This window comes from Equus caballus, chromosome 27, assembly GCF_041296265.1.
Source record: "Equus caballus isolate H_3958 breed thoroughbred chromosome 27, TB-T2T, whole genome shotgun sequence".
NCBI classification, from domain to species: domain Eukaryota; kingdom Metazoa; phylum Chordata; class Mammalia; order Perissodactyla; family Equidae; genus Equus; species Equus caballus.
Genome location: NC_091710.1, coordinates 49,485,038 through 49,508,346, shown reverse-complemented (window position 1 = coordinate 49,508,346; position 23,309 = coordinate 49,485,038). Strand labels below are relative to the sequence as shown.

Below are 23,309 nucleotides of genomic sequence, written 5' to 3'. Positions count from 1 at the left end.
ATAGGAATATTACAGTAAACAGTTCTGTGTAAACCCTGAGAGAGCAAGATCTATATATGCTATTCTAAATAATATTCTATTGGCTCTTTATCAGTTAGCATACTCCCAATTCCTTGCGTGTAAATTATCTACATAGTCTTTTATCTGAATTTCTCACTCTCACTGCTCTTATGGTTTGGTAGACTCGGGCCACCCTGACAGTGAAATTACCTCCCTGATGGGAAGGTGAGTCAGATGATACAGTGTGATTGCACACATGTGAGTGAATTTTCCCTTGCTTTGATTAGCGATTTTGCTAGCTAAGGCATTTGAGATGTATTTTACAGTGTTAAAGATATGTACAAATATTCTCTTTCATCAACATATTTATAAATATTCTCAGTTACTGCCTTTGATCATGTTATCGACTTCCACTGATAAGTCCCTATTATTTGTAATCGACTTAACTGACACTTTTTTTCTAAGCACTCCTATAGTATTAAAGAGTGATTTCTAAGAGTTTTATTTATTACAATACATTGTATTAGTCACTAGAGTGTAATTTACTTAAGAATGTCTTACACTTCTTCATATGCTCTCTATTGTCCTCAGTGGGCAGTCAATATTTGCTGAACAGAAGTTAAATATTTTCTAATCACTACATATTACATCTGTTTGACATAAATGGATTTGCATATGTTAGAACTGCTTAAAAGTGTGTTCAAAACAAAACTCTATCTTTGCCTAACAAAGAGTTATGCAATTTGCTTTTTAAAGACTAAATTAATGAACCACTTTTCTCTCTGATGTCGGAGCTGAGCACTGCAATTCACGCCTTGAAGTTCTAACACTGCTAATTCCCTGAGCAGCTTCCTAGGAGAGGGGAATTCTTTTAAGTCGGGTGCTGTGCTGTAAACACACTCCTGTTTATTCCAGCTAATGAGAAACAGGCTGTCTGGAAATGTGTCTCGGAGGAAAATACGGAGCAAATCTTTAGAAAATAAAGCTCTCTAGATTGATTGAAAAGATAACATTTGGTAACACGTTGTAAGCAAAACATAATATCAAGGTGAAAAGAAGGCAAATCAGATATAAAATTCACTTGGATGTGTCAACTTGAACTTTGGACGGAGCAAGTAAAGATATTGCGATTTTGGTGTGTATCCAGTCTTCTTCCCTTTCCCCTTACCCTGCAGCCTTGTTATTGCCTCCCCCCACTCCCCAACCCAATTTTGCTCTCCTGCTGGGAAGCCTTCTCTGGTCTTATCTCTCCTTGGGATCAGCCAGGCTGTCTCTTCCTCTTTCTCTTCTGTTATAAGGTATCTAATAGTTTATAGCCTTTTAATCTTACGGCTTCCTCTAGACAGTTTCCAATAGCTTCTGTAGTTGCTTTGGATCCTTTAATTTGAAAAGCCACCAACTTTTGAATAATAGTCTTCATTATTGGAAAGTTTTGCAAGGCTGTGCCTTACAGAGAATTGATTTTATCATTGAAGAATAGTTCTATCCAAAATATAAATCATTCTCTTAGGGTTGACTATATAATAGTAAACAAATGATGTTTTGATGACTTCTCATCAAACTCTAAATCTTTGAATCTCTCTTCTCTATATTCTTCAACTCCTTGAAAGGACATGAACTACTTATTGACCATTAAGTTATGTGCAAGTAGAACTCCCATTTCAAATGTATTCACTAATTCGTTCTAAGTAGTACTCTAAATTTGTTTCTGTCATCCATCATTTGCCATCCCTGAATGTTTGATTGTTTTTCTGATGTTACCAAAAGAGCAATATTGGTAGTGTCCCCTCCTTAATCAGATAATCTACTTCTGGGAAACATTTATGGGTTTTATTTTTCTATAGGAGGATAAGAAAGTCTATATTGAATTTAATTTAACCAATATTATTATGTGATTTCCTCTAGGAAAAAATGTAATGAAGTATGATGGAAAATTGTCAGGAATTTAAAAATGTTTTCCATTTGATTGCTGAAGAACATGAGTTTTGAAGACATCGCATATGGTATGCAGGTTGTAGGTCCTGCAAAGAACTGGAGTATAGAAAAATAACTTTGTCATCACCCTGGAAGGATGCTACCACTGGTGCCACCACTACTACTATTATAATTTCACATTTTCATAGCACTTTCTCTTTCCATGGCTTCTATTGCCCCCAATATGTTATCAAAAGAGAACCAGACCTTTCCTTGTGAGCTTTTGTATGCTTGATCTCATTTGCACTTCACAGTTGCTTGATAAAGGTACAGCAGGTAATATCAACGATATTTCAGTGGCGGCTCTAAGAGGTTAAATAAATTACTTCATCAAGAGTTCTAGGTTAGTAACAGAAATCTGCTGATTTCTACATTTCTGATCCATAAATGGCCAGTGGATCCAAATTTATGGGCCTTGGACCTTCGGAGTTCTATAGACTTATTTCAAACAGGTTTATATCCATACATATATGTCTGTAAACTGAATACATATCACATTCATATCTTTATGAGTATTTTTCAATGTGGTGGGTAAAATACAAATTTATTTTCAAATTTTGTGACACTAAAGTAAATTTGTACCATTATGTATTTCCTAAGCAATGATTACTAAAGATAAAATTACTGCCATAGCGTCTAGATTCTTTTTTGATGTTAAAAAGGAATCTTCATACCAAAAATGTTGGGAACCACTGCACTAAATCATGATTGGGATCTCTGGGCCACAGATAAATCTGAGGAGAAGGAAAGAACTTATCGTAATCATAACTATGAAGAAAGCAAAGCTTCTTTTGATTGCGCATTCACCTTTTTGATTGACAAAGTCTAGTCAATCACACCCTCATTCTTTGTCTCTCTATCTTCCCTCTCCCACCAGGAAAAAAACAAACAAAGATGATTTTTACTTATTGGAAGCTACCTAGATTTTTTACTGACAATATTTATTGAATGTCTTTTACAGACCTGGCAATGGATATTATAGGTCCTATATTGCAGATGAAGGAACTGAGGTTCAGAAATATTAGCTGCTCCAGGATTACAAAGCTAGTGAATTACAAATTCATGATTCAAAACCAAGTCGGACAAATCCTAATGCGTACATTCTCTCAAACATACATCTTTGAGTTTGTATGTTTGAGGCTTAGGTATGAAGGTAAGTAACAAGTAGTTATAGAATATAAGATTGTATTTTGCTGCTTCAAAAGTAGCATTGTTACCAACCTGAAGTGGGTTCCTTCCTGGCAAGTTAAATCAGACTCTCCACCAGAAGTAGTTGTCTCACAGAATAAGGTCTATTTGCAGCAAATACGAGACCATGAGGAATCATTTCCAAAGCCATGGCGTCCCTGAACAAAGGGAAGCAGGGGCATTTATTTTGGATGGGGAATGAATTTTCAAAAGGGAGAGGCGGGTATTCACTTGCACAGGCTCTGTTGGAAAACATGCTTCCACATACACTGCAGGTTAAGGCCTACGCTCCTCCTGGAGAGATCTTAGCATTAGAAATAAGACAAAGGTCCTGGGCATAGCTCTTGTGGTGAGGCTTGGTCTGGTTCAGGATGGTTGGTGATTGCATCTGCTTAACATAACAAGAGGAAAACAAAACAATTTGGAAAAACAGTTAAATGCTTCCAAACCCACCCTTGAGTTCCTTGGGGCAACTAGTTGGTGACAGCATCTGTTCTTTGAATGCAGGAGCTGTGTCTTTTAGATTTATCCTTGTACCTCCAGCACTTAGCAAAATGTCTGGCATATACCAAATGCACAGCTAAGGCTTTTTAACTCCTTCCTCATTCTACTCACTTCCTACATTCAGTTGATGAAATAATTTTGTTAATTCTATCTCAAAAATGTCCCTCAAATTTTACTTCTCTTTAGTCCGATTTCCACTGCATTTGTATAGGTCCTTGTTATGAACTGAATTGTGTCCCCACCATGTTCGTATGTTGAAGCTCTAATTCCCAATGTGACTATAGTTGGAGGTAGGGCCTTTAAAAAAAGTAATTATGTTTAAATGAAGTCATAAGACCATATTTTTCTAATCCAATATGAGGAGTGTCCTTATAAGAAGAGGAAGAGACACCGGGGATGCATATGCACAAAGAAAAGGTCGTGTGAGGACACAGTGAGAAGATGGCCATCTGCAAGCCAAAGAGAGAGGCCTCACAAGAAACTGAACCTACTGTCCCCTTGATCTTGGACTTTTGCCTCCAGAATTATGAGAAAATATTTCTGTTGGTTAAGACACCCAGTATGTGGTATTCTGTTATGGCAGCCCTAGCAAACTAATACGGTGCTCATAATTTATCATGGAAATTGAAATTGTTTCTTAACTTTTTCATTCTCCCTATTTTATTGTTAAGAGGGAACCTCTGGAGCCAGCCCTGATGGCCTAGTGGTTAAAGTTCGGCACTCACTGCTTCAGTGGTCTGGGTTTGTCTCCTGGTCGTGGAACCACACCACCTGTCTGTCGGTTGCCATGCTGTGGTGCTGGCTCACATAGAACAACTAGAATGACTTACAACTAGGATATACAACCATGTACTGGGGCTTTGAGGAGGAAAAAGAAAAAGAGGAAGATTGGCAACAGATGTTAGCTCAGGGCAAATATTTCCCTGCAGAAAAAAAAAAAAAAGAGGGAACCTCTAATTCCCTAGTCTCATGTTTTGATGAGGCGACTTCCCATTGAGGAGCACAGCTGGCTGCCTATTGTCTGATTACCAGATCTCCATCTCCTATTACTGTATCCAGGAACGGCTCAGGGCATTCAGAAGAAGCTGACTGAGAGATGGCCAAAAGTCCCTTAGATGGATGTTCAGATCAAGCTCTTCCTGTGTCTTTTATTATAGTATCTTTTAGTGACTTAGAAATTATATTTTAAAAAGCATTTGTATTCAATTGTCTCATATGACTTGATTTTTAAAATAAATCTGTAAGATATATTATATATCACCCTCCAATGCATCGCTGAAGAAACAAACTTAGAAGGTGAGTAAATTGCTCAAGTCTGACAGACACTGAGTGACAGAAACAGCCTCAAAATGCAACGCTTCTGATTCAAAGCTCATTGCTCTTTCCACTCTATCACACTTAAGAATGACACACCAGATTATATTCATTTGCGGTGCACAGTGGAGTTGCTGCAAACATATATTTAATTTATTTGAATTAAACTGCAGGAGAAGGCCCAAGGTAGAAATTGTTAAAATTAAACATAGACTATTATATCAGACATCTTACTCAACAAGCATGTGCCCCAGGCAATGGAGTCAATCAAGCTTGAAAGGGTAATTTGGATTTGGTGAGTCCTATGAACAAAAATGTTTCATTCAATTCAAGGGGTTTCAACCATTGATAAAGAAAGAAAACGATAGAGAAATTGAATAAATTAAATTTAGGGCTATAGAGAATCATTGATGAAAGAGAAGATATTCTATGTAATTGATCAAGTAGAGCTATTCCCTCTTTGCAAATTTCCCTTGGAAAATTCATAAATTGATTTTCTGGCCCCTATATCTTCTATTTGTTTTGAGTGAGATTGTTTGAATAGTGTAAATAAGTTTTCTAGTGTTTATTCACCTCCTGTTTGACCAAAGTAACTCAAATAATGAAGTTCTTACCCTGCAAATGCAAAGACTAGATCCCGGCTTCATGTTAATTTACCAAGACATAAACACCAAAATAGTATCCTGCAATTCCTCTAACCATCTTCTTTACAATGATCAACAAGTCTTTCAAGTAGAAAAGTTTCCAACCAACGTTTTTCTCCCAAGATGTAATGATTAATTTTGTATGTCAACTTGACTGGGCTAAGGGATGCCCAGACAGCTGGTAAAACATTATTTCTGGGTGTGTCTTTGAGGGTATTTCTAGAAGTGATTAGCGTTTGAGTCAGTGGACTGAGTAAAGAAGATCTTCCTTCACCAGTGTGGGTAGACATAATCCAATCCATTGAGGACTCCAATAGAACAAAAAGGCAGAGGAAAGACAAACACTCTCTTCTTGAGCTGGGAAGACCATCTTCGACTGCCCTGCACATGGGAGCTCCTGGGTCTCGGGCTTTCAGACTCAGACTGCATTATACCACCGGCTTCCGTGGGTTTCCAGTTGCAGATGGCAGATCATGGGACTGCTCAGCCTCCGTAACTGTGTGAGCCAATTCCTATAATACATCTCCATATATATATATATATATACCCTTATTGATTCTCTTTCTCTGGAGAACCTTGACTAATACACAACTATTCTGCTTGTTATTCCAAAACTATTGCTAATGCACGTTGCTTATCTACTCTACAATCTAGTCCTTAGATCTTTGATATTTGAGGTATTGAGACTACTATTTCAATAAATAATGTATCATAACAAAAATAGAGGGCAAAGCCATTTTATGAATATGCACTTTGGAAGAACATGTGTAAACATGTCACAAGCCACTGGAATGGTGTTAATAAGGAGCTAACCCCTCCTTCTTTCTACATGTCATGTGGTCTCCCATCTATTCTCTTATCCTTCTAATTTGTTCTTGTACTTAAGGATACAATTAAATAAAGGACAATGACAAATCTGTATCTCAATCTACTCTGAAAATATTTTACTGTATGTGTATCTTGTCTCCCTTTCCTCAGCTAGCCAATTGTTATATGTCGTGATTAAATTGAAAGGAAATGAGCTGCTGCTATGGTTGATCTGTTTATACTTGATTCAGTTCTCTTTATCTTTAGCCAGGAGAAAAAAAAAAAGACAAGTTGTGATTTTCTAATTCCTTTTTGTGTATTTTGATGTCTTTTCTGGGTATATTTCATTTTCTAATGGACAGTATAATTGTGTTTTCTATTGTCAGCTATAAATAGCAGTGTGAAGGACACACATATTTAAAACCAATGAAATAACTTATCTGTAAATACCAATTTTTTGCTTGTATAAATAGAATTATTATTACTTAGAAAAATTCTTAAATAGACTATAGATATTTATATAAGTATCCATAAATGGCCATGAATATATTATGGTAGATATACTGAACAACTTTTTGGAGAATATGAGGCATTGTTTAAAAACACTAGAGAGAAGAGTTGTTCTGGTTGTTAGAAGAGGAGTTAAAGGGAAATTTTGCTGAGAGTAGTATGGATACCGTCACATTGTCTGTGAGAGAATGCTTCCAATGATATGTAACTAAAGTACATTTGCAGCACATTTAAAAATATCTACTGAATCCCAGGAATAATATCATTTTAGAAGCTTGAATCATTAAGTAGAGGATTGTTTATTTTCATTTCAAAAGCATTCTGAGATTTTTCATGCTAAATGTACCAGGGTGTTGTAATTTTTGGCCAACATGATAAGTATATCACAGAAGTCTCTAAAGGAGATCAAAAGGAGAATCTAAATTATTGACTGCTTTACCTTTTTTTTTTATTTAATAATTCTCTCAGATAAATTCAGTTTTAGGCTACCTTTGCATAGTTTCCAATTGTAACTTTGTATCAAAAAAAAGGAAAATGCATAATGACTCTACCTTTCTGAATATTTGATCACATTCCTAAAAGCTTTATTCTTTGAGTGGCCAGAATTTGTTAGTGAAGAGCTAGGTATGGTTGACTAAAAATTGTTCTTACAATTATTAGAATGATAATGGTTAAATCAAATTTGTGGACGCAATAAAAATTTGCTTGCCAAATCTTTAATTGTAAAATTTCGTTGTGAAGGATTATCTTATAATATGGCTTCTCATTAACTGAGGATGGCAGCAAAGTAGTAAAAATTTTAGTGATTGTTTTATAGCACCCATTTCTTAGAACTTATGTCGTGAATTGCACCTAAGCTTGCATTGAATACAGTAATCATAATGTCACTTATTTCCATTGTAAAGCATTCCACTCGAATTACTCTGTTTCTTTGTTTGTGATATAATCATAGGAAGTTCACCTAAGGGTAGAATGGTAAGTGTAGAAATTCTGGCTGATTGCAACACATGGGGACTATATTTGTCCTTCCAATAGAGGATTACTTGGTCCAAAAGTTTTAGCACGCAGCATCTGGTATTCAGGATAACATCATGTTTTTCTAAAAGCCCTCATCAGAGTTCTGGCTAAGAAGCATCCCAGAGTATTTGCAGTACATTTGCCAGCTTTTCTTGCCCAGGCAAAACTGCACTGTCATCAAGCCAACGGTATCCAGTTAATACCTGTTAATACCTACATCGTCTTGTACTGAAGTATGAAAGGGTGAGGCCTTCATAGGATGGAGATATACATGAACATAAACCACATTAACAGCCCACATGGTGGCCATGAAAATAAGAGCTTCATGGGTCCTCAAATCTAATCTAGCATCAAACTTTCACTGTCCAAGCAACCTCTTAGTGGCCACTTGAGTTAATTTGAAATTAGATAAGTTAAAGAAAACATATAAGCTTTCCTTTTATTGAATATAAATTAACTTCTAAAACGTGGAAAAATAACCTTCCCCATGATTTTGTGATCAGTGATCCCAATGGAGAACTGTTCGAAAGTATTGAAAGCGCTGATTCAGCGATGGATAATCTTTGAAAGCTTCTGTTCTCAGTGTCCCTTTGAGAACCCAATTCTCCAGTTATTCTTAAAGAAATACATATGCATAAATCCTTAATGTAGGTTCAACAGGAGTAATACTGAAAAAGGTCCCTGGATCAAGACATGTCTGGGTACAAATTCTCTATCCCTGACTTATATTAACCACTCTAGATGCCAAATTCCGCCTCCTAAAATTGGGTTAATATACTATCCTTTATTTACAATTCTGAAAACCAAAAACCACTGTAAACAATTTTTTTTTTCATTTGGCAGCAAAACCTGCCCTCACCTGACCCATTGTCAGCAACCCTGAAGGGAACCGACATGAGGTTATTTATCACTTTTACTTATTCCACTCTGTGTAGGTATTCATATATTTCACTCAGGAAGTATTAATGTTGTTAATTTCAGGGAGATACCTCAGACCCTAAAACTTGAAGATTTCTGAATTCTGAGACATGTTTAACCTGAGGGATTTCGTGTAAGGGATTATGGACCTGTAATAACAACTATGAGTATTGGTTTGCAGAGTCGGAAAGCAGTGAATATTAATTCATAGTGCCTGGCACAGAGTAGGTATGCTACAAATACTTTTTCCCCTGTTCCTTCACAGAGAAATGTCCCCTGCAAAATTGTTTTCACGTTAGACGATTCATTTCCCTCATTGCCCCAATAAGAGTATGATGACAACATTAAAAGCAATTTCAGTTCAGATCTATAAGATGTAATAAGTAAATTGCAATCATTAATTTGGAATGGTTCCACCACAATAGTACACAATATTTTTAAAGGCTATGCCAGAGACGATTTCTAATTACCTGACCTCCCTGGACAGTCAGAGGTTGTGTAGGATATTGTGACGGACAAGTCCTGGAAGACCACTGGGACCGTGAAATGCTTGAATACCTTCAAAAAAAAAAAAAAAAAAAAGCCCAGTAAAAAGTTAGGCAGTGGAGGAATTATTTAAAAGGAAAACCTAAATATTTTAACTGTCTATTTGACAAATAGGCTACAGGGCACATATTTGGACAACATCTAAACCAAAGCTGATGAGAGAACTACTTAACAAAGTACTAGAGTGAATAACCTTAAAGACACGTTATTCTCATTCTTCACCTCAAAGTGATGAAGACCAATTTATCATTCTGCTCTCAAGAGTTACAATTTTCCACATGTATCTCGGCTATTCTTATGAGGCTTATTTTTATGACACTCTAAATGCTGTTCGCTAAATCTGAATCAATTGTCTGAAGCCACATAATGGAGCAGTAATAGCAGACTGCAGTGTTTGCTTCATCAGTGGAGTTAGTGCTCTTTCCATACGTATGAGTAATAAGCTTAAAATGTATAAAGAAAAACTTGGGGAGGAAATGAAAAATATTTTTGAGAATTCTTTATTTCCAGATACACTATGGTGTACAGCAATCGTGTCAGTAGTAGCCAATACTGCTGACCAATAACACTTCAAGAAGTGCACCAGAAAGTCAATACAGAAAAATTTATACTGTCAAGAAATGGGGCATCTAGGCTTGTTAATCTCTCCCCATAGAGAAGATGGAATATTACATTTGGCACATGAGATTTTCATTGAAGACTATATTTAAATGTTAAAAAGATCTCTCTCTTTCTCTTCACTGTGCCACTCTAGGAAGTAGAAATATCCTCTTAATGGTGAGCATTATTCTTAGTACGGCTAAGATAATACTGACAAGAGGTTTTCACATATTGGGGTGTATGGGGTAGCTATCCGGGTTCAAATGGATTCAGCTTGAACTAATGATGTTTCACTTATGGCCTATTGAACATACATTGTACATCTACTTTAACCATTAGAGTAAAGAATGCACTCTTTTCAGATAAGAATGCACACTTCCCCTCCTACAACACCAGTATTGGTGATGCCTTATCCTTAACACCATGTCGGTAACACCCATATTAGTACTCCTGAAGATAAGTTCCCTTTCCTGAATGTCAGAGTCATGTTGACCTGCTAATTTGCAACTGAATACCTCTTTGAAACTTTGATGAATATGTATCCTGGGTGTGTTTAATGTATGTTCTTTGTTCTAAGAAGGTATGACTGTTCTGAAAACCATGCTTCTCAGGGGGAATACTTTCTTCCTTTGTGGAAACTGCCTTCCAGGGTTGTAATCCTGACCCTGGCTCAAGTAAAACTCATCTTCTCTCTTTTATCTCATAGAATGGTTATTGGTTATTTTGCATTGACAATGCTAATAAGCAATTTATTTATCTTAAGATAGGTGACAACCAAGAGGTTCATGAAATTGCTCTATCATTTCCGGCTTACTCTTTCTCCTTATAAATTCTGGCATTAATTTTTTGCAAATTTAGTCCTAATTAAATTAAAACTTTCCCAGTCACCTATTCATCATAGGAATATGTACACTAGCCAAAATTAATCGGATAAGTAAAATTTTCCTTTGTTGAAGGGATTCCAAATCTTAAACCAAAAATATTATATTTGATGCCAAATCTTTAGTATTAAATCCTTATTAACTCTTTTAGTTTAACAGAAAAAATAACCAAAATGTTCTTTTTTAAGGGAAATAAAAAACATTGAAAGCATTGTAAAATAAATCATAGTAGTAAAGCTAAAATCATTTTTTGATTAAATAATGTAATTTGATTAAAGCATTAAAATTCATTGAAGAGACCACACTTTTATGTCCTAAAAAAAAGAAGCGAAAACATTTCTTTTTCTGAGTCAAGTGCCATCAGGACCTTTGGCCTCCTGGCAATAGATAACTTCCTCAGACAAATGACTTAGAGTGGAGACTCCATAAACAACAGAAGCTTTAAAGGTTCCACCAGGCATTACATATAAGATGGGGCGCCATTGTTCTGGGTTTGATTTGAATGGGAACGAGCTTCTCAGGGAAGCCTGATTCACCAGTTCAAATAATGCTTGAGAAGTCATCTTACATCTGATGTGATGTGAGAAGTCATCTTACATCTTACATCTGATGTACACTACAGTACAAAAGAATATCTAAAATATTTTAGTGCAACTCCTGTTTTAACGTTCCTTTGCTGACTTAAGAGCTCTGTCATTAAAATATAGACAATACACAATTCTCAGTGATAAAATCACCAGAACTCTTACATCTGAAATTCAGTATCAAGCTGCTCTACTTTTCTCTTAATAGCACGGGAACTAGTGTTCTTTGACCTCTTAGTAACTGGATTGTTGATGTGAAAGAAAATAAAACTATTAGACAAAAAAGTTTTTTCCTTTATTGTTGTTTTTTGGTAGCATTGCATCAAAAGAGAAGGCTTTAACTCAGATAAAGACAGTATGAGTGGCAGAGAGACAGGAGCAAAGTATACTTTGCTTTAATGTAGCATTTGAGGGAGGAGGGAAGGGAAGAAAGAAAAAGAAACAACTATTTTCGACATTTCACGCATCCCTTCCCTCAACTTGTGTCAGCTAAATATCCCATAAGCTGTTATGGGAGAACAGTATCACGATTTTATTGATGAGTCAATTGAGATACCTAGATTTAAAGTGGTTTACTAGAAGTTGCACAGTGAATGAATAGGAAAGATAGGGCTGGCTGGAAACTACTTCTCTCTTACAGAGTCCCAGGATATCTGAAAGTAAGGGGTAAGATGATTTTGTTAAAAAGTTGAGAAAATTAACTGAGAACTAGATTGCTCGAGTCAACCAAAAATCACTACAAAGATACCACAACTAACATAACAGAAGGAAAGAGGATGATTTAAATTAATCATTATAGAAAGTACAGGTGTTGTACTTTCTAAACAGCAAACAATTTACACAGCTTGGGTCACTTGTGGTGTATTGTAAATAACTAGCTTTCTTTCCCTGGAACAGAAAAGAAAAGAAAATTTTAAGTGGTGAGAGGTCTGGAGATCTTGAGAAAGAAAAAAATGTGAGGCATATGCTGGAGATATATCTCTGGATATATCTCATGTTTTAAGGCATAGTTGAAAATTTTCAAACAAAAATTTAACTGACTATAATTTTCCACACTTATAGGTAAAAGTCTCATTTTAGTGATCTAATAAATTCTGCAACTTTCTAAATATATTTGTATAGGAATTTATCTTGTTTACATATTATTTAGATAAAGGAAGTTCTTTTTTGCAAATGATAATCTTTTGGGGCATGCAAATTTTATCATGTTCTCTCTCCTCCCCTAAGATATTACAAAAATATCACTAGTTCCTAAGACCTGAGAAATATTTGGAATCAGAGTTAGCATAAATGCTGCATACCTGTGTTTTTGGCAATGTTGCCTAAATGCCATGTTCCTTTTCTGGCCTCCATCCTATTTTCCATTATACCAAACTGATTGAGACTCTTTTAATCAGGAACAGATCATTTTGTTCTTTGAATAGAGATAGAGTTTAAATGTTAACATCTCAGAGAAAAGTAACAAACAATGAATTAAATTTAAGCTGTGGTGTAATATCTGATGTTAGAGTTCACTAATAACAAGGGTTTCCAAAGCTTAGCCCATGGGCTATTTTGGAAGTCAGGAGCCCTAAGACTCACCTCTCATCAGGGTTTAACTCTTAGGGAACACATTTCATAGGAGTGATAAAAATATACAAATAATGAAATTTAGAGATTAACAACTAGCAGGACGAAACAATCTCAAAGTTCAGGGTTTTAGGCAAAATATTTTGGAAGATACGATTTCAACTTGAAGTCTACTTAGGGATTCCTCCTCCCTTCTCATTCTTCAAGGCATGTGAGCCCACATGTGGAGCCTAACTGATTTACCTGTCATGGGGCCAATGAAGAAGCCAAGACTGAGAGACAGAGAGGAGACTGTCTCCCTCTCTCCACAACCACCACTTTGGAAAATGTGGCTCAAGTAGGATTAACAGATGGAAACAGGAAGCACAAAAGAGTCCACTGTTTTTCTTACTGATTCATCAGCCAGGAAGTAAAAAAAGCCAGCATGGAGCCTATTTCCTAAATTTTCAAGTAAAATAATCATACTACTAATATAAGTCTGATTTGATGTATCCGAGACTAACATCCAGGAGGAGGAGCAAATGAGATAATGAAAAGCAGGGTAAATGTGTTCACTTCAATGAGTTCCCCTCGTAGATAGGGAAACTATGGTGGTTCTTATGCTAACAGGTAAAGAGGAAGGTGTAAACATTCCTTCTTACCCAATAAGATGAGGAAAAGTATTCTATCATGAATAAAATCAGGAAAAAATTACTTAAACATGTTTCCTTCCTGCAGGACTTTTCAAAGACTATAAATGCTGAACTGCTTTGTGAATCTTCATGAGGAGGGATACGCTGGGGGATCGTGTTCAGATGTATTTGGCCATGAAACCCTTCATTGAATAGCAGCTCTCAGGAGGAGTTAATCAAGGGATGCAGTGTGGGAAACTGATCACAATGGACAAGTAACCTCAGTGATGGAAAGGATGCACAATGTGTGAGTCGCCAATTCTTCTTACTCTACCATTTGCCTTCCTCAAGAAGCAAACACTACAAGGAGGCTATTGCACTATCAATGCTCTGGAGACGAGGCGGCGTGAATTGTCAAGGCCATTGCATCGGACAACTCTAGGGCAAAATTCTCATTTTATTCCAAGTGACTGGTGTCCCCAGAAGTTGTGGAAGATGAAGGATCTGAGAGCAATAGTAGTAGATGCGGTGAGAAGTGGTTGGATTTAAGATATGTTTTGAAAGCTAAGCCAACAGAATTTGTTTGAACTTGGATTTTGAATGTGAGAAAAGGAATAAAGGATGGTTCTAATGTTTTGGCAGAAGGATTGGGGTGAATGGCGGTTCATTTTTTGAAATGAGGAACACTATGAGAGAAGCAAGTTTTGACAGGGATGGGAAATAGAATTCAAGTTTGGATTTGCTAAGTAGTAGATTCCTATCTAAGTGTCCAGTTTGATATAAGACTCTGATCTGAGGGCATATGGAAGAGTTAGAAGACATGAAGAATTCTCCTGCTGGACTGGAGGAGGTAGCCTGCTGTGTTGTGAGAGGATCTGTGGAGGGGGCCATGTGACAAAGACCTAGTGGCATTCTCTGGGAGCTGAGAAGTTCCTGGCTGAAAGCCAGAAAGAAAACATGTCCTCAGTCATATAGCTGCAAGAAATGGCATTTTTCAAACAAGAATTGGTACTTTTAAATACTGCTGGTGGGAATGTGAATTGGTACAAGACATTTGTAAAACAGTTTGACAGTGGTACATACAGCTATCATATGATACAACAATTCCATTCCTAAGTATTTACTCAAGAGAAAGGAAAGCACGTGTTCCTATAAAGACTTGTACATAAATGTTCATAGCAGCTTCGTTGTAATAACCAAAAACTGGATACAGCCCAAATGTCCATCAGCATGCGAATGATTAAACCCACAGCTATATCTCCACACAACAGATTACTTCTTAGCAATGAAAAAAAATGAACTACTGATAGGCACTATAACAAATTAATCTCAAAATAATTATACTGAGTGAAAGAACCTAGGCCACAAAAAATACGTATTTTATGATTCAATTAATATAAAATCCTAGGAAATGCAAAGTAAAGCATAGTGACAAAAAGTGGATTAGTGGGTGTCTGGGGACCAGAGAGGAGTGATGATAGGGTGGAGAGGGACAGGAGGTAGAAATTAATAAGAGGTGTGGGAAGCTTTTCGGAGTGACAGATAGGTTCTTTTTCTTGATTTTGATGATGGTTTCATGGCATATACTTATGTCAAAATGTATTATACACTTAAGTAGGTGCCATTTATTGTATTTCAATTTTAACTTTATAAAACCGTTTATAAAAAAATAGTATACTTTTTAGTTTCAATCCCTGAGTCTTCTATTTTTCTGTCTTCTGAATAGATTCTTGAAATTTTCAAAGTAAAAACAAAATATGAGTACAATAACATGGTCTATACCCAAATTTGGCTTAACCTTGCTAATCAGTGAAAACCTATTTGGCTTTGGCTTGGCATTTGTAACTGATAAGCTGAATGCCTATTTCCGTGTCTTGTTTCTTCCTTAGCTGAACTTATTCTGCATGATCAATGATTGTGAGATCCTTCAGGTCGCCATCAAATGGAATCTCAGGAACAAGAACAAGGCATGTCATGCAGATTTATCATTGATATCTGACTACATACTTTCAGATTTAGGTATGCATTCTAAATGTAGCTTAGAATGTGCTTTATATATTGCAATTTCATCAGTCAAGTGAAGTATACATAAGTATTGTTGTAAGAGTAAAATCCATAATCACTAATGATTATGAAAGCTGTTGATTTTATGTAGAGATTAATTATTGAGAACTTTCAAGTAGTCAAATAAATAGCAAAATAATGTAAGTGAGGGCAATAACATTGTTTGTTGCTGAAAATACTTAAAAAGCATTTTCTTCACATTCCTTCAGTGTGTGGTATTGCCATCAAGAAATTGTGTCACTACCATCAACCCAATCTTCGACTTTCAGAATTAGATCAGAAATAAGTCTACATTCGTCCCTATTCTTGTAAAAAGGAAGGGAAATAGAACATCTTTATGGAAATATTACCAAGAAATCTACTCTGGACTTGAAGATGTGTGATCCTCAGAAAGTTAGTAGCTCACTTTCTACAAGTATAATATGAAAGAACAATGGAAAATAAAATGAAACATGGAATTGTCTCTGAGGGCTGACACTCTCTTAGCACTTGATCCATCAGAACAAGGCTAGGTTAGCCCTTGTCTTCAATGTCCAGAATCTATTCATTTCAAAACCATTGACCAACAATGTACCTTTTTTTTTTTAATGGAGACTTCAATGTAGGGACAAAAAAGATTTTCATTCCTTATCATTGTTCTATTTACTTATCAAAACTCACTTCAAGACCCTCACCACATTATGTCTGCCAGTTCTAGACTATTATATGATGAATTTGCCATATCTCAATCAGATCTTTGCATTGGAAGTCCCTCCTTAAGCTACCTCATCTTCAATCTCCAAGTCCTGTAATTACCCATCTCTGTCCTCCTCTTTTGAGACACAAACTAGACCGTCTAGGTCATGCTCTTCCTTACCGCAGTAGGTTAATAAACATAGCTTTGCTTAACATGGGTTGTTCTGGTGGTCTTTTCAGAGAGTGAGCAGTCGACATTCATAATCAGAAGAACTGTAACCACCTGACCACCCACGCTTGACACATGGCCGACTCCTGCATAGGCAAGACACATTCAGATTAGGCACATTGAATGGAGGGCCCAAAAATAGTCAGGGCACCCACCAGATGATGTTTCTTTCCATTGTTAGTATGTATGTGAGCACACATGTGCTGCTTTACCCCAGGCCAGAAAACTATGTCCCTAATTTGCTTCTTATATCAGGCTGACTTGCTTATGAGAACTGAGATTACCAGTATTCATAGAGCTTAACTGTCAGGACTGAAGACTGATACATCTGTGTCAGCATAACTTTACCACTTATTCTAGGAAATAGTTTGATTCAGAAAATTCTTGAAAACCAATTTATCTGAACTATATCAGCTATAGTTGAACTTGTTTGAACCATAGAACTATAAATGGCTCCTCCCTCCAGACACTAGTTTCCTCATCAGGGCTAAAAGTGAGAAGCAAATTAGGGGCATAGTGTTGATTATTCTAGGGGGTGTTCTAATGAAAGGTGGGCACCTACTTATCCCTACTTTACATTTGCTGTCCCTTCTTTCCAGCATCTTAGTTCCTTTGCCAATAGGGGAACGCTTCTTAGTCATTGTTTACTGGAGCGATCAAATCCCTGGACTGTCTCTTTCGCTAAAGCTCTTAATCCCTCCTTACTCAGTGAGTGGTAGCAGTATACAGTGATTCCCTATGTGGGTTCATGTGATAGACTTCCCCCGAATTGCTATGATTACTAATTAAATGAATATGTGCAAACCAACTAGAAGATGGCCAATAGTGAAAAGTGTGCACTATTACAATTATTCGTACCTAATTAATGTATTTTAACTCTTTCCAGTTTGTGTAATTCCACCCAGAAGGCAACACAGAAGCAGGTAGTGGGAGAATTTAAATTATGGGGCTCAGGCATTCTCTTATTTTAAAATTAGTTGAGATAAATGTATGAATGTACCTTGCACGTAATATGTGTCATAACATGTTTTCATGCTTTGGAAAATAGGATTTAGAATCAGAGAACCTGAGTGTGAATTCCTGAATTTCGAAAGCTTACACACCAAAAAATTAATCTCTCAACCTAATGGATGACCTGTGAAAATGGGTAGCATAACACAAAATTCACAGATTTGGTGCCAGGATTCAGTGAAATAACACATACAAAGAATATGCTTGTAAAAAGAATTATTTCCTTTCTTTTCTCTATTTCCATTTAGTTCTCCAGGCCTCGTTTACTTATCTGTAAAATCAGGAAGTCAAATTAGATTATCTCTAAGCCCGAAAATTGTCAGATTCTATCCTTACGCTCAGAATGACCTCTCCCTTCTCTGAACTTTCAGAGAAGCACTTTAAATATATAGAGCCTTGGGTCATTTAGCACTTAGAAATATGTGTCCTGGGGTCATTCTCTAGTGGTGTCATGTGAGTCTCTCATATCTTTCTCCAAAGGGAGGCACTATATTGTGAGTTTCTCTTGTATAGTTGACCAGGCCCAACAGCGCTGAGCATATACCAGTCAATACGTGCTTTTTGGCTTGTTTAGTATTATAAACTCATGCCCAGTGAATCAACATCTACTGAAAAGTACAAATACTTCGACCAGTTTTTAGTGCTATATAAGTGAAAGATTAATTTCATTTTATTCTAGACATTCTTGAACACTTTCCTTGGGTCATTGAACATATTTAATGTATTCATTTAAAAGCATAGCAAGGGTGCTCCTTTTCAAGGTCTTAGTGATAGATTTTAATGAAAACTATAATGGAGGAATCTGTAGGGCTGAGCCTCAAGCAGGAGATGATAGAATGCAGCTGAATACATTCAAGCATAGTCCCCAAGGCTTCAGACCTTCTGGCTTAAAGGATGTTATATCATTTTATTCTGACTCCAGCTGGGTTAGAAATTTCTCACTTTGAAAGTGACTGTAGTTGGTATTTTTGATAAATTGTATGTTATCTCTTGTTTCCTAACCTCCTTTCTTCCTAAGCTCAAAACATGAACATGTAAGAAATAAAGGATCAGGCTCACTGATATATAGATATGGATAGATAGAGATATAGATACAGATATAGATGTAGATATATAGAACCTCTTTCAATGATTTAAACCTGGGAGTGGAGCTTGGGAGCGGGGGGTAACCTGGGGGGAGTGGTAGACTCTGGATTAATTACCTTTAAGTTTATACAGATAAAATAAAATATATTAGAAATTTGTTATTGTTTACAAATTATTGCAAAATTCTAGATTTGGTGTAAAGCTATTATATTTTCCTAAGAATAGGTTTTTTGATATCAAATAACCAGGAATATTATCTTAAAATGAATATCCCCCTGGATGTTGAAAATATTTTGTATTTCAAGTTATTTATAAAGTCGCAAAACTCTGAAGTTAAAGTCTGACCTAGAATTGTTGAATTCATTCTCCCCCCCACAAAAAACAAGAGAGTTAATATGATAGCCAAAAAAAGGGACAACTGAAGCAGATTTGGGGTTTAGCACAGGACTCCTTGAAAAGGTAAGGTGGGAGTCCTAATGAATGTTAGTAAGTTCATGTGAGAGTGTGGGAAGAGAAGAAGGTTTCCATAGAGAAATGAATTATGTGAATGAAGTCCTGGAGAGAAGAGAGCATGACACAGATGAGTACTGAATTGAGCAGCAGGAATCAGTAGGATAGAAAAGCAAGGGTTGAGCCTGGGGACATTAGCAGGAAGAGATCACACTTTTAATTTACCAGCTTGGCTAAGAAATAACCGTTAGGAGTCCTATAAACTTTGAGCAGGGGAGAAAGATAATATCAAACCATATTTTAGGAGGAACAGTTTGTGTGGGTGGTGGAGAATGTGTTGGAGGTGTGCTGGGGCAGGATGCCCAGTTAAAAGACTGTTGTAATCCAGGAGAGAGGTGATGAGGACCTCTTGCAGAAAAGCATCAGTGAGTTCAGAGAAGAGTGTCTAGAACCCTGAGATATTTGGGTGGTAGAACCAACAAGACTAGATGGTGAAGTCCATGTGAAGTTTGATAAAGGATACAAGGATAGTGAAGTTTGATAAAGGAACAGGAAATGATGCCAAATTTCTGGCATGAGTAACTCAATTAAGTGGACCTCCAGATTAAGGAATCGCAGCTTGTTTTCACAAGCGTGGTTTTGAAAGAAGATTCCATATATTGATGCCAGATCACTCTCTATAAGTCTTCAAACATTGTCAAAAAACTTGTGTCTAGTTTAAAGTCAATAGTGCTTATAATTATAGAAGAATTAACAGAGACCTGTCTGATGCAAAAAAATAAACTGAAATTGGCTTGCATTTGCAAACCTCCCGGGCAGATGCATTCAGTAGATTAGAGAAAGATCCTAATTTCCTGAGATTTTGAAATCAGTATTGACTGTTGGTTCTAACAAGGAAACAAATTCAATGCCCCGAATTAACATGCCAAGTCTTTAGATTTAAGATAAATAGAAAAGTCCCACCTTTAATGATTTTTTTTTCCAGGAAAAAATAGTTTATCAGGGAAAAACAAAACGAAACAACAACAACAAACATCTTTAGCTCAGAATCCATTTTGAGGAACAGAGACTGCATCAGCTCACCCACCTTCTGTTTAGTGGAGTATAAACTAATCGTTTCTCTGGCATGCCTTCTCCAGACTTTATAAAGTTAATGAATGTAAGCTGATGTAAAGGCAGGCCGCTCAGCCCTGGAAGGTCAAGTTTTGAATAAGGTTGTTTGAAAGACTATTTTCATTAGCTAAGAGAGAAAGACCTTTTCACAGGGAGATCTAATTTCTTTTAATCTCTCTTGTTTGGTCCCTCCTCATGAGTTTTTCTAGAATTACTGATTGTCAGTTCAGGTTCTATTTGTCTTACCCTCTTTCCTCTGGTCCCTACTTTGATTTTTCCATCTAAATAATTGGATCTTAAACTACAATAAGCCCATTTTAACCAAACATCTTTTTTTTTTTTGCAAAGTTTTCAACAACAACAGTATAAAAAAAGAACTGGCAAGTCTTGTAACTTTAGAAGTAGCACTTTTCAGTTAATAAGCTAGGAAAAGAGATAATAAGATAACTTCTGAGTATAAATTAGGCTTATTTTATCCACTGCTGTTCAGTAGACTGAATCATTATTGAAAAATCTGACCAGCTCTCTCCCCTCCGAACTCCGCTGTGATCCCTGTCCAGCTTACACAGTAAGCCCAAGAATCTCATCTCCAGCCTTCTTTCCAGTTCAGCTTACGCTTGGCTTCTTTCCTCTGTTCCCACTGAACCCCAACTAGGTAAACTTTACAGTAAAAGATTGTTTCCTTCACCTCCTTTTTCTGTCTTTACAACTTCTCAATCATCCTTATATCTACTGCAACGTCTTTTTTCTCTAAGTTTAATACATCAGAGAAATTTCCATCAGAAAAATAAAATCTGTCTTCTTCTATGAAGCGTTTCCTAATTAAATGGAAGAAAGACATCATTCAAAATATTAAAAGACGTACAGCGTGTGCCTGGAGTTCCAAAACAACAGATTGAAAAGTGGGAGTTCCACCCATCCATTTGGAAATTTTTTGCTGGTGTTTTTTCATTTTGTTTTTACAGAGCTGATTGATTTGGCAAATTATTTTATGGTCTAGGCACGGCTGTGTTTTCACGTTGCCAGACAACTGGTCAATCCATTAAAGAATCACTCTGATGGATTCGTTCATGTCATGAAGACAAAATAATTTGTTGATAGGCCCTTTCATTTTGAAGTCAAGATATTTATACTTAGTCATATTTATATAATAAGTTGTATTTATATCAAAGATATATGGAATGTTTACCATTGCTGTAACAAAAGACTTTTTAAACAATGTTCTAGCTATCACACAATTTCTTTAGATGTTGTACAATTGTTTGCTTGTAGTGTTTCCATTTCTTATAATTATTTGTTTACAAAGAGCTTAGCACATCATAGATGCCTACTAAATGTTTATTAGGGTGATAATGACATAGCTTTTTTGCTGTCCTTACCTGTTATAGACTTTAAACTGCTGGACTGTAACTGTTAAAATTTCTTTCCAGATTTCCAAAGAATAAGCAAATTCTGAGTCTTCTGTCTCCTACACAGAAATATTTCATCTTATGTATTAATGATTCATCCATAAGTCTTCTACTAATGTTGGTTACATGAGTGGAAACCTTGCCTTTACGATATTTGATCAATCTTTACAATCCTTACATTTTACAGATATGCAAACTGAGGCTCAGAGAGATAAAATGAATTGTCCAAGGTCATATAATTATTAACTGGCAGAGAATGTGCATAAACTTGGGTTTTCTCATATTGTAAGTTTAAAGTAACATGGCAGTAATAAAACCACAGTGTCACTTGATTTCAAAGAGGCAAGAGAACATTCTGTAATGTATCTTTGAGGGGAGTTTCATGAAGCAAATAGCACTGTTTACACTGATGGGCAGGATTTCAAGAGACAGGAATAGTGTGTGTGTGTGTTTTAATAGGAGGACAACCAAACTAAAAGGAACAGCATAAGCCAAAGCATAGAGATAGGAATATATGTGGCATATTTACCGAGACATAATCTATAGTTTGCCTTATATTTTACTGGGGAATTGGGCTTTAAAGAAAAATTGGTTTTAGATTCCAAAGTGCCCTAAATACAAGGCCAAAGAGTTTAGACTATAATTAGAAGATAATAAAGAGTAATTAAAGGTTTTGGATTTGAGGGGAAAATATGATTAGAGCTGTGATTCACGAACACTAATAAGATCGATTGAAACTGTGGACAATTGAGAAATCAAGATTAGGTAGAAGATTATTGCAGCAGCGAAGGCGTTAGATGATGGATGGCTGAATTGGATTCCTGACAGTGAGAGAGGTAAAGAAGTGACAGATGTGCAAGAGAGCAGCCTCTGGAAGGTGAAGGAAAGAGCAAAGATCACACACGTTTTGAACCTGTGAGACAGAAGGAATCATGGTCTCATTTCTAGAAATGAGAGAACTATAAGGAACAGAAGCTGATTTGTGGATGGAAGGTGAATTTGCTTTGAGATATCATTCTTTTGAGTTGGTGGGACATGATGTTAGAAATATCCAGCAAGTGGTTGCAATGAAGCGAGTGAGAAAGTTTGAGAATTTGTGTTTCTGTACAGAGTGGTTTTGTGGTTGATGAGATATTTCGATAGGTGACTCAATCCTTTTCACCTCGCATGTTTCCACCTCTGCCTCTTGGCAAACCCCTGTGCTTCCATCCCGTGTAGCTGCCTCTCTTATTTTCTCTGTTTCAAATCCTAACTAAACCACAAAGACTCTCCTCAAATTGTCAGTCTATCATAAAGCTTTCTCTAGCAACCTCAAAGTGTTACCTCCCTTTGCCATTCTGTGTTTCAAAGACCTTTTTAGAGCAGTTTTAGGTTTACGATGAAATTGAGAGGAAGGTACAGAGATTTCCCATATATCCCCCTGCTCCCACACACTCATGGCCTCCCGCATTATCAGCATCAGTCAGCAGGTTGGTACATTTTTATCATTAACACATCATAATCACACAGCTTACTTCAGGGTTCACTTGGTGTTGTACATTCTATGAGTTTGGACAAACGTATAATGACATATAACTATCATTATAATATCATACAGACTATTTC

At 36.4% G+C, this 23,309-nt stretch overlaps 1 long non-coding RNA gene across 4 annotated transcripts in view; it reads left to right on the top strand.

Moving 5' to 3' along the window:
* Positions 1-23,309, top strand: part of LOC111770930 (uncharacterized) — a 109,565-nt gene that overhangs the window by 45,618 nt on the left and 40,638 nt on the right. The window contains exons 4-5 of one of the 4 annotated variants that reach the window (XR_011433181.1): positions 13,774-13,974; positions 15,557-16,624. The exons of 1 other annotated variant lie outside the window; for it this stretch is intronic. This is a non-coding gene — a long non-coding RNA (uncharacterized lncRNA). Of the gene's footprint in view, positions 1-13,773; positions 15,338-15,556; positions 16,625-23,309 lie in introns of those variants that run through there. 2 more of the 4 variants (XR_002804415.2, XR_011433180.1) reach the window with 2 other exon arrangements.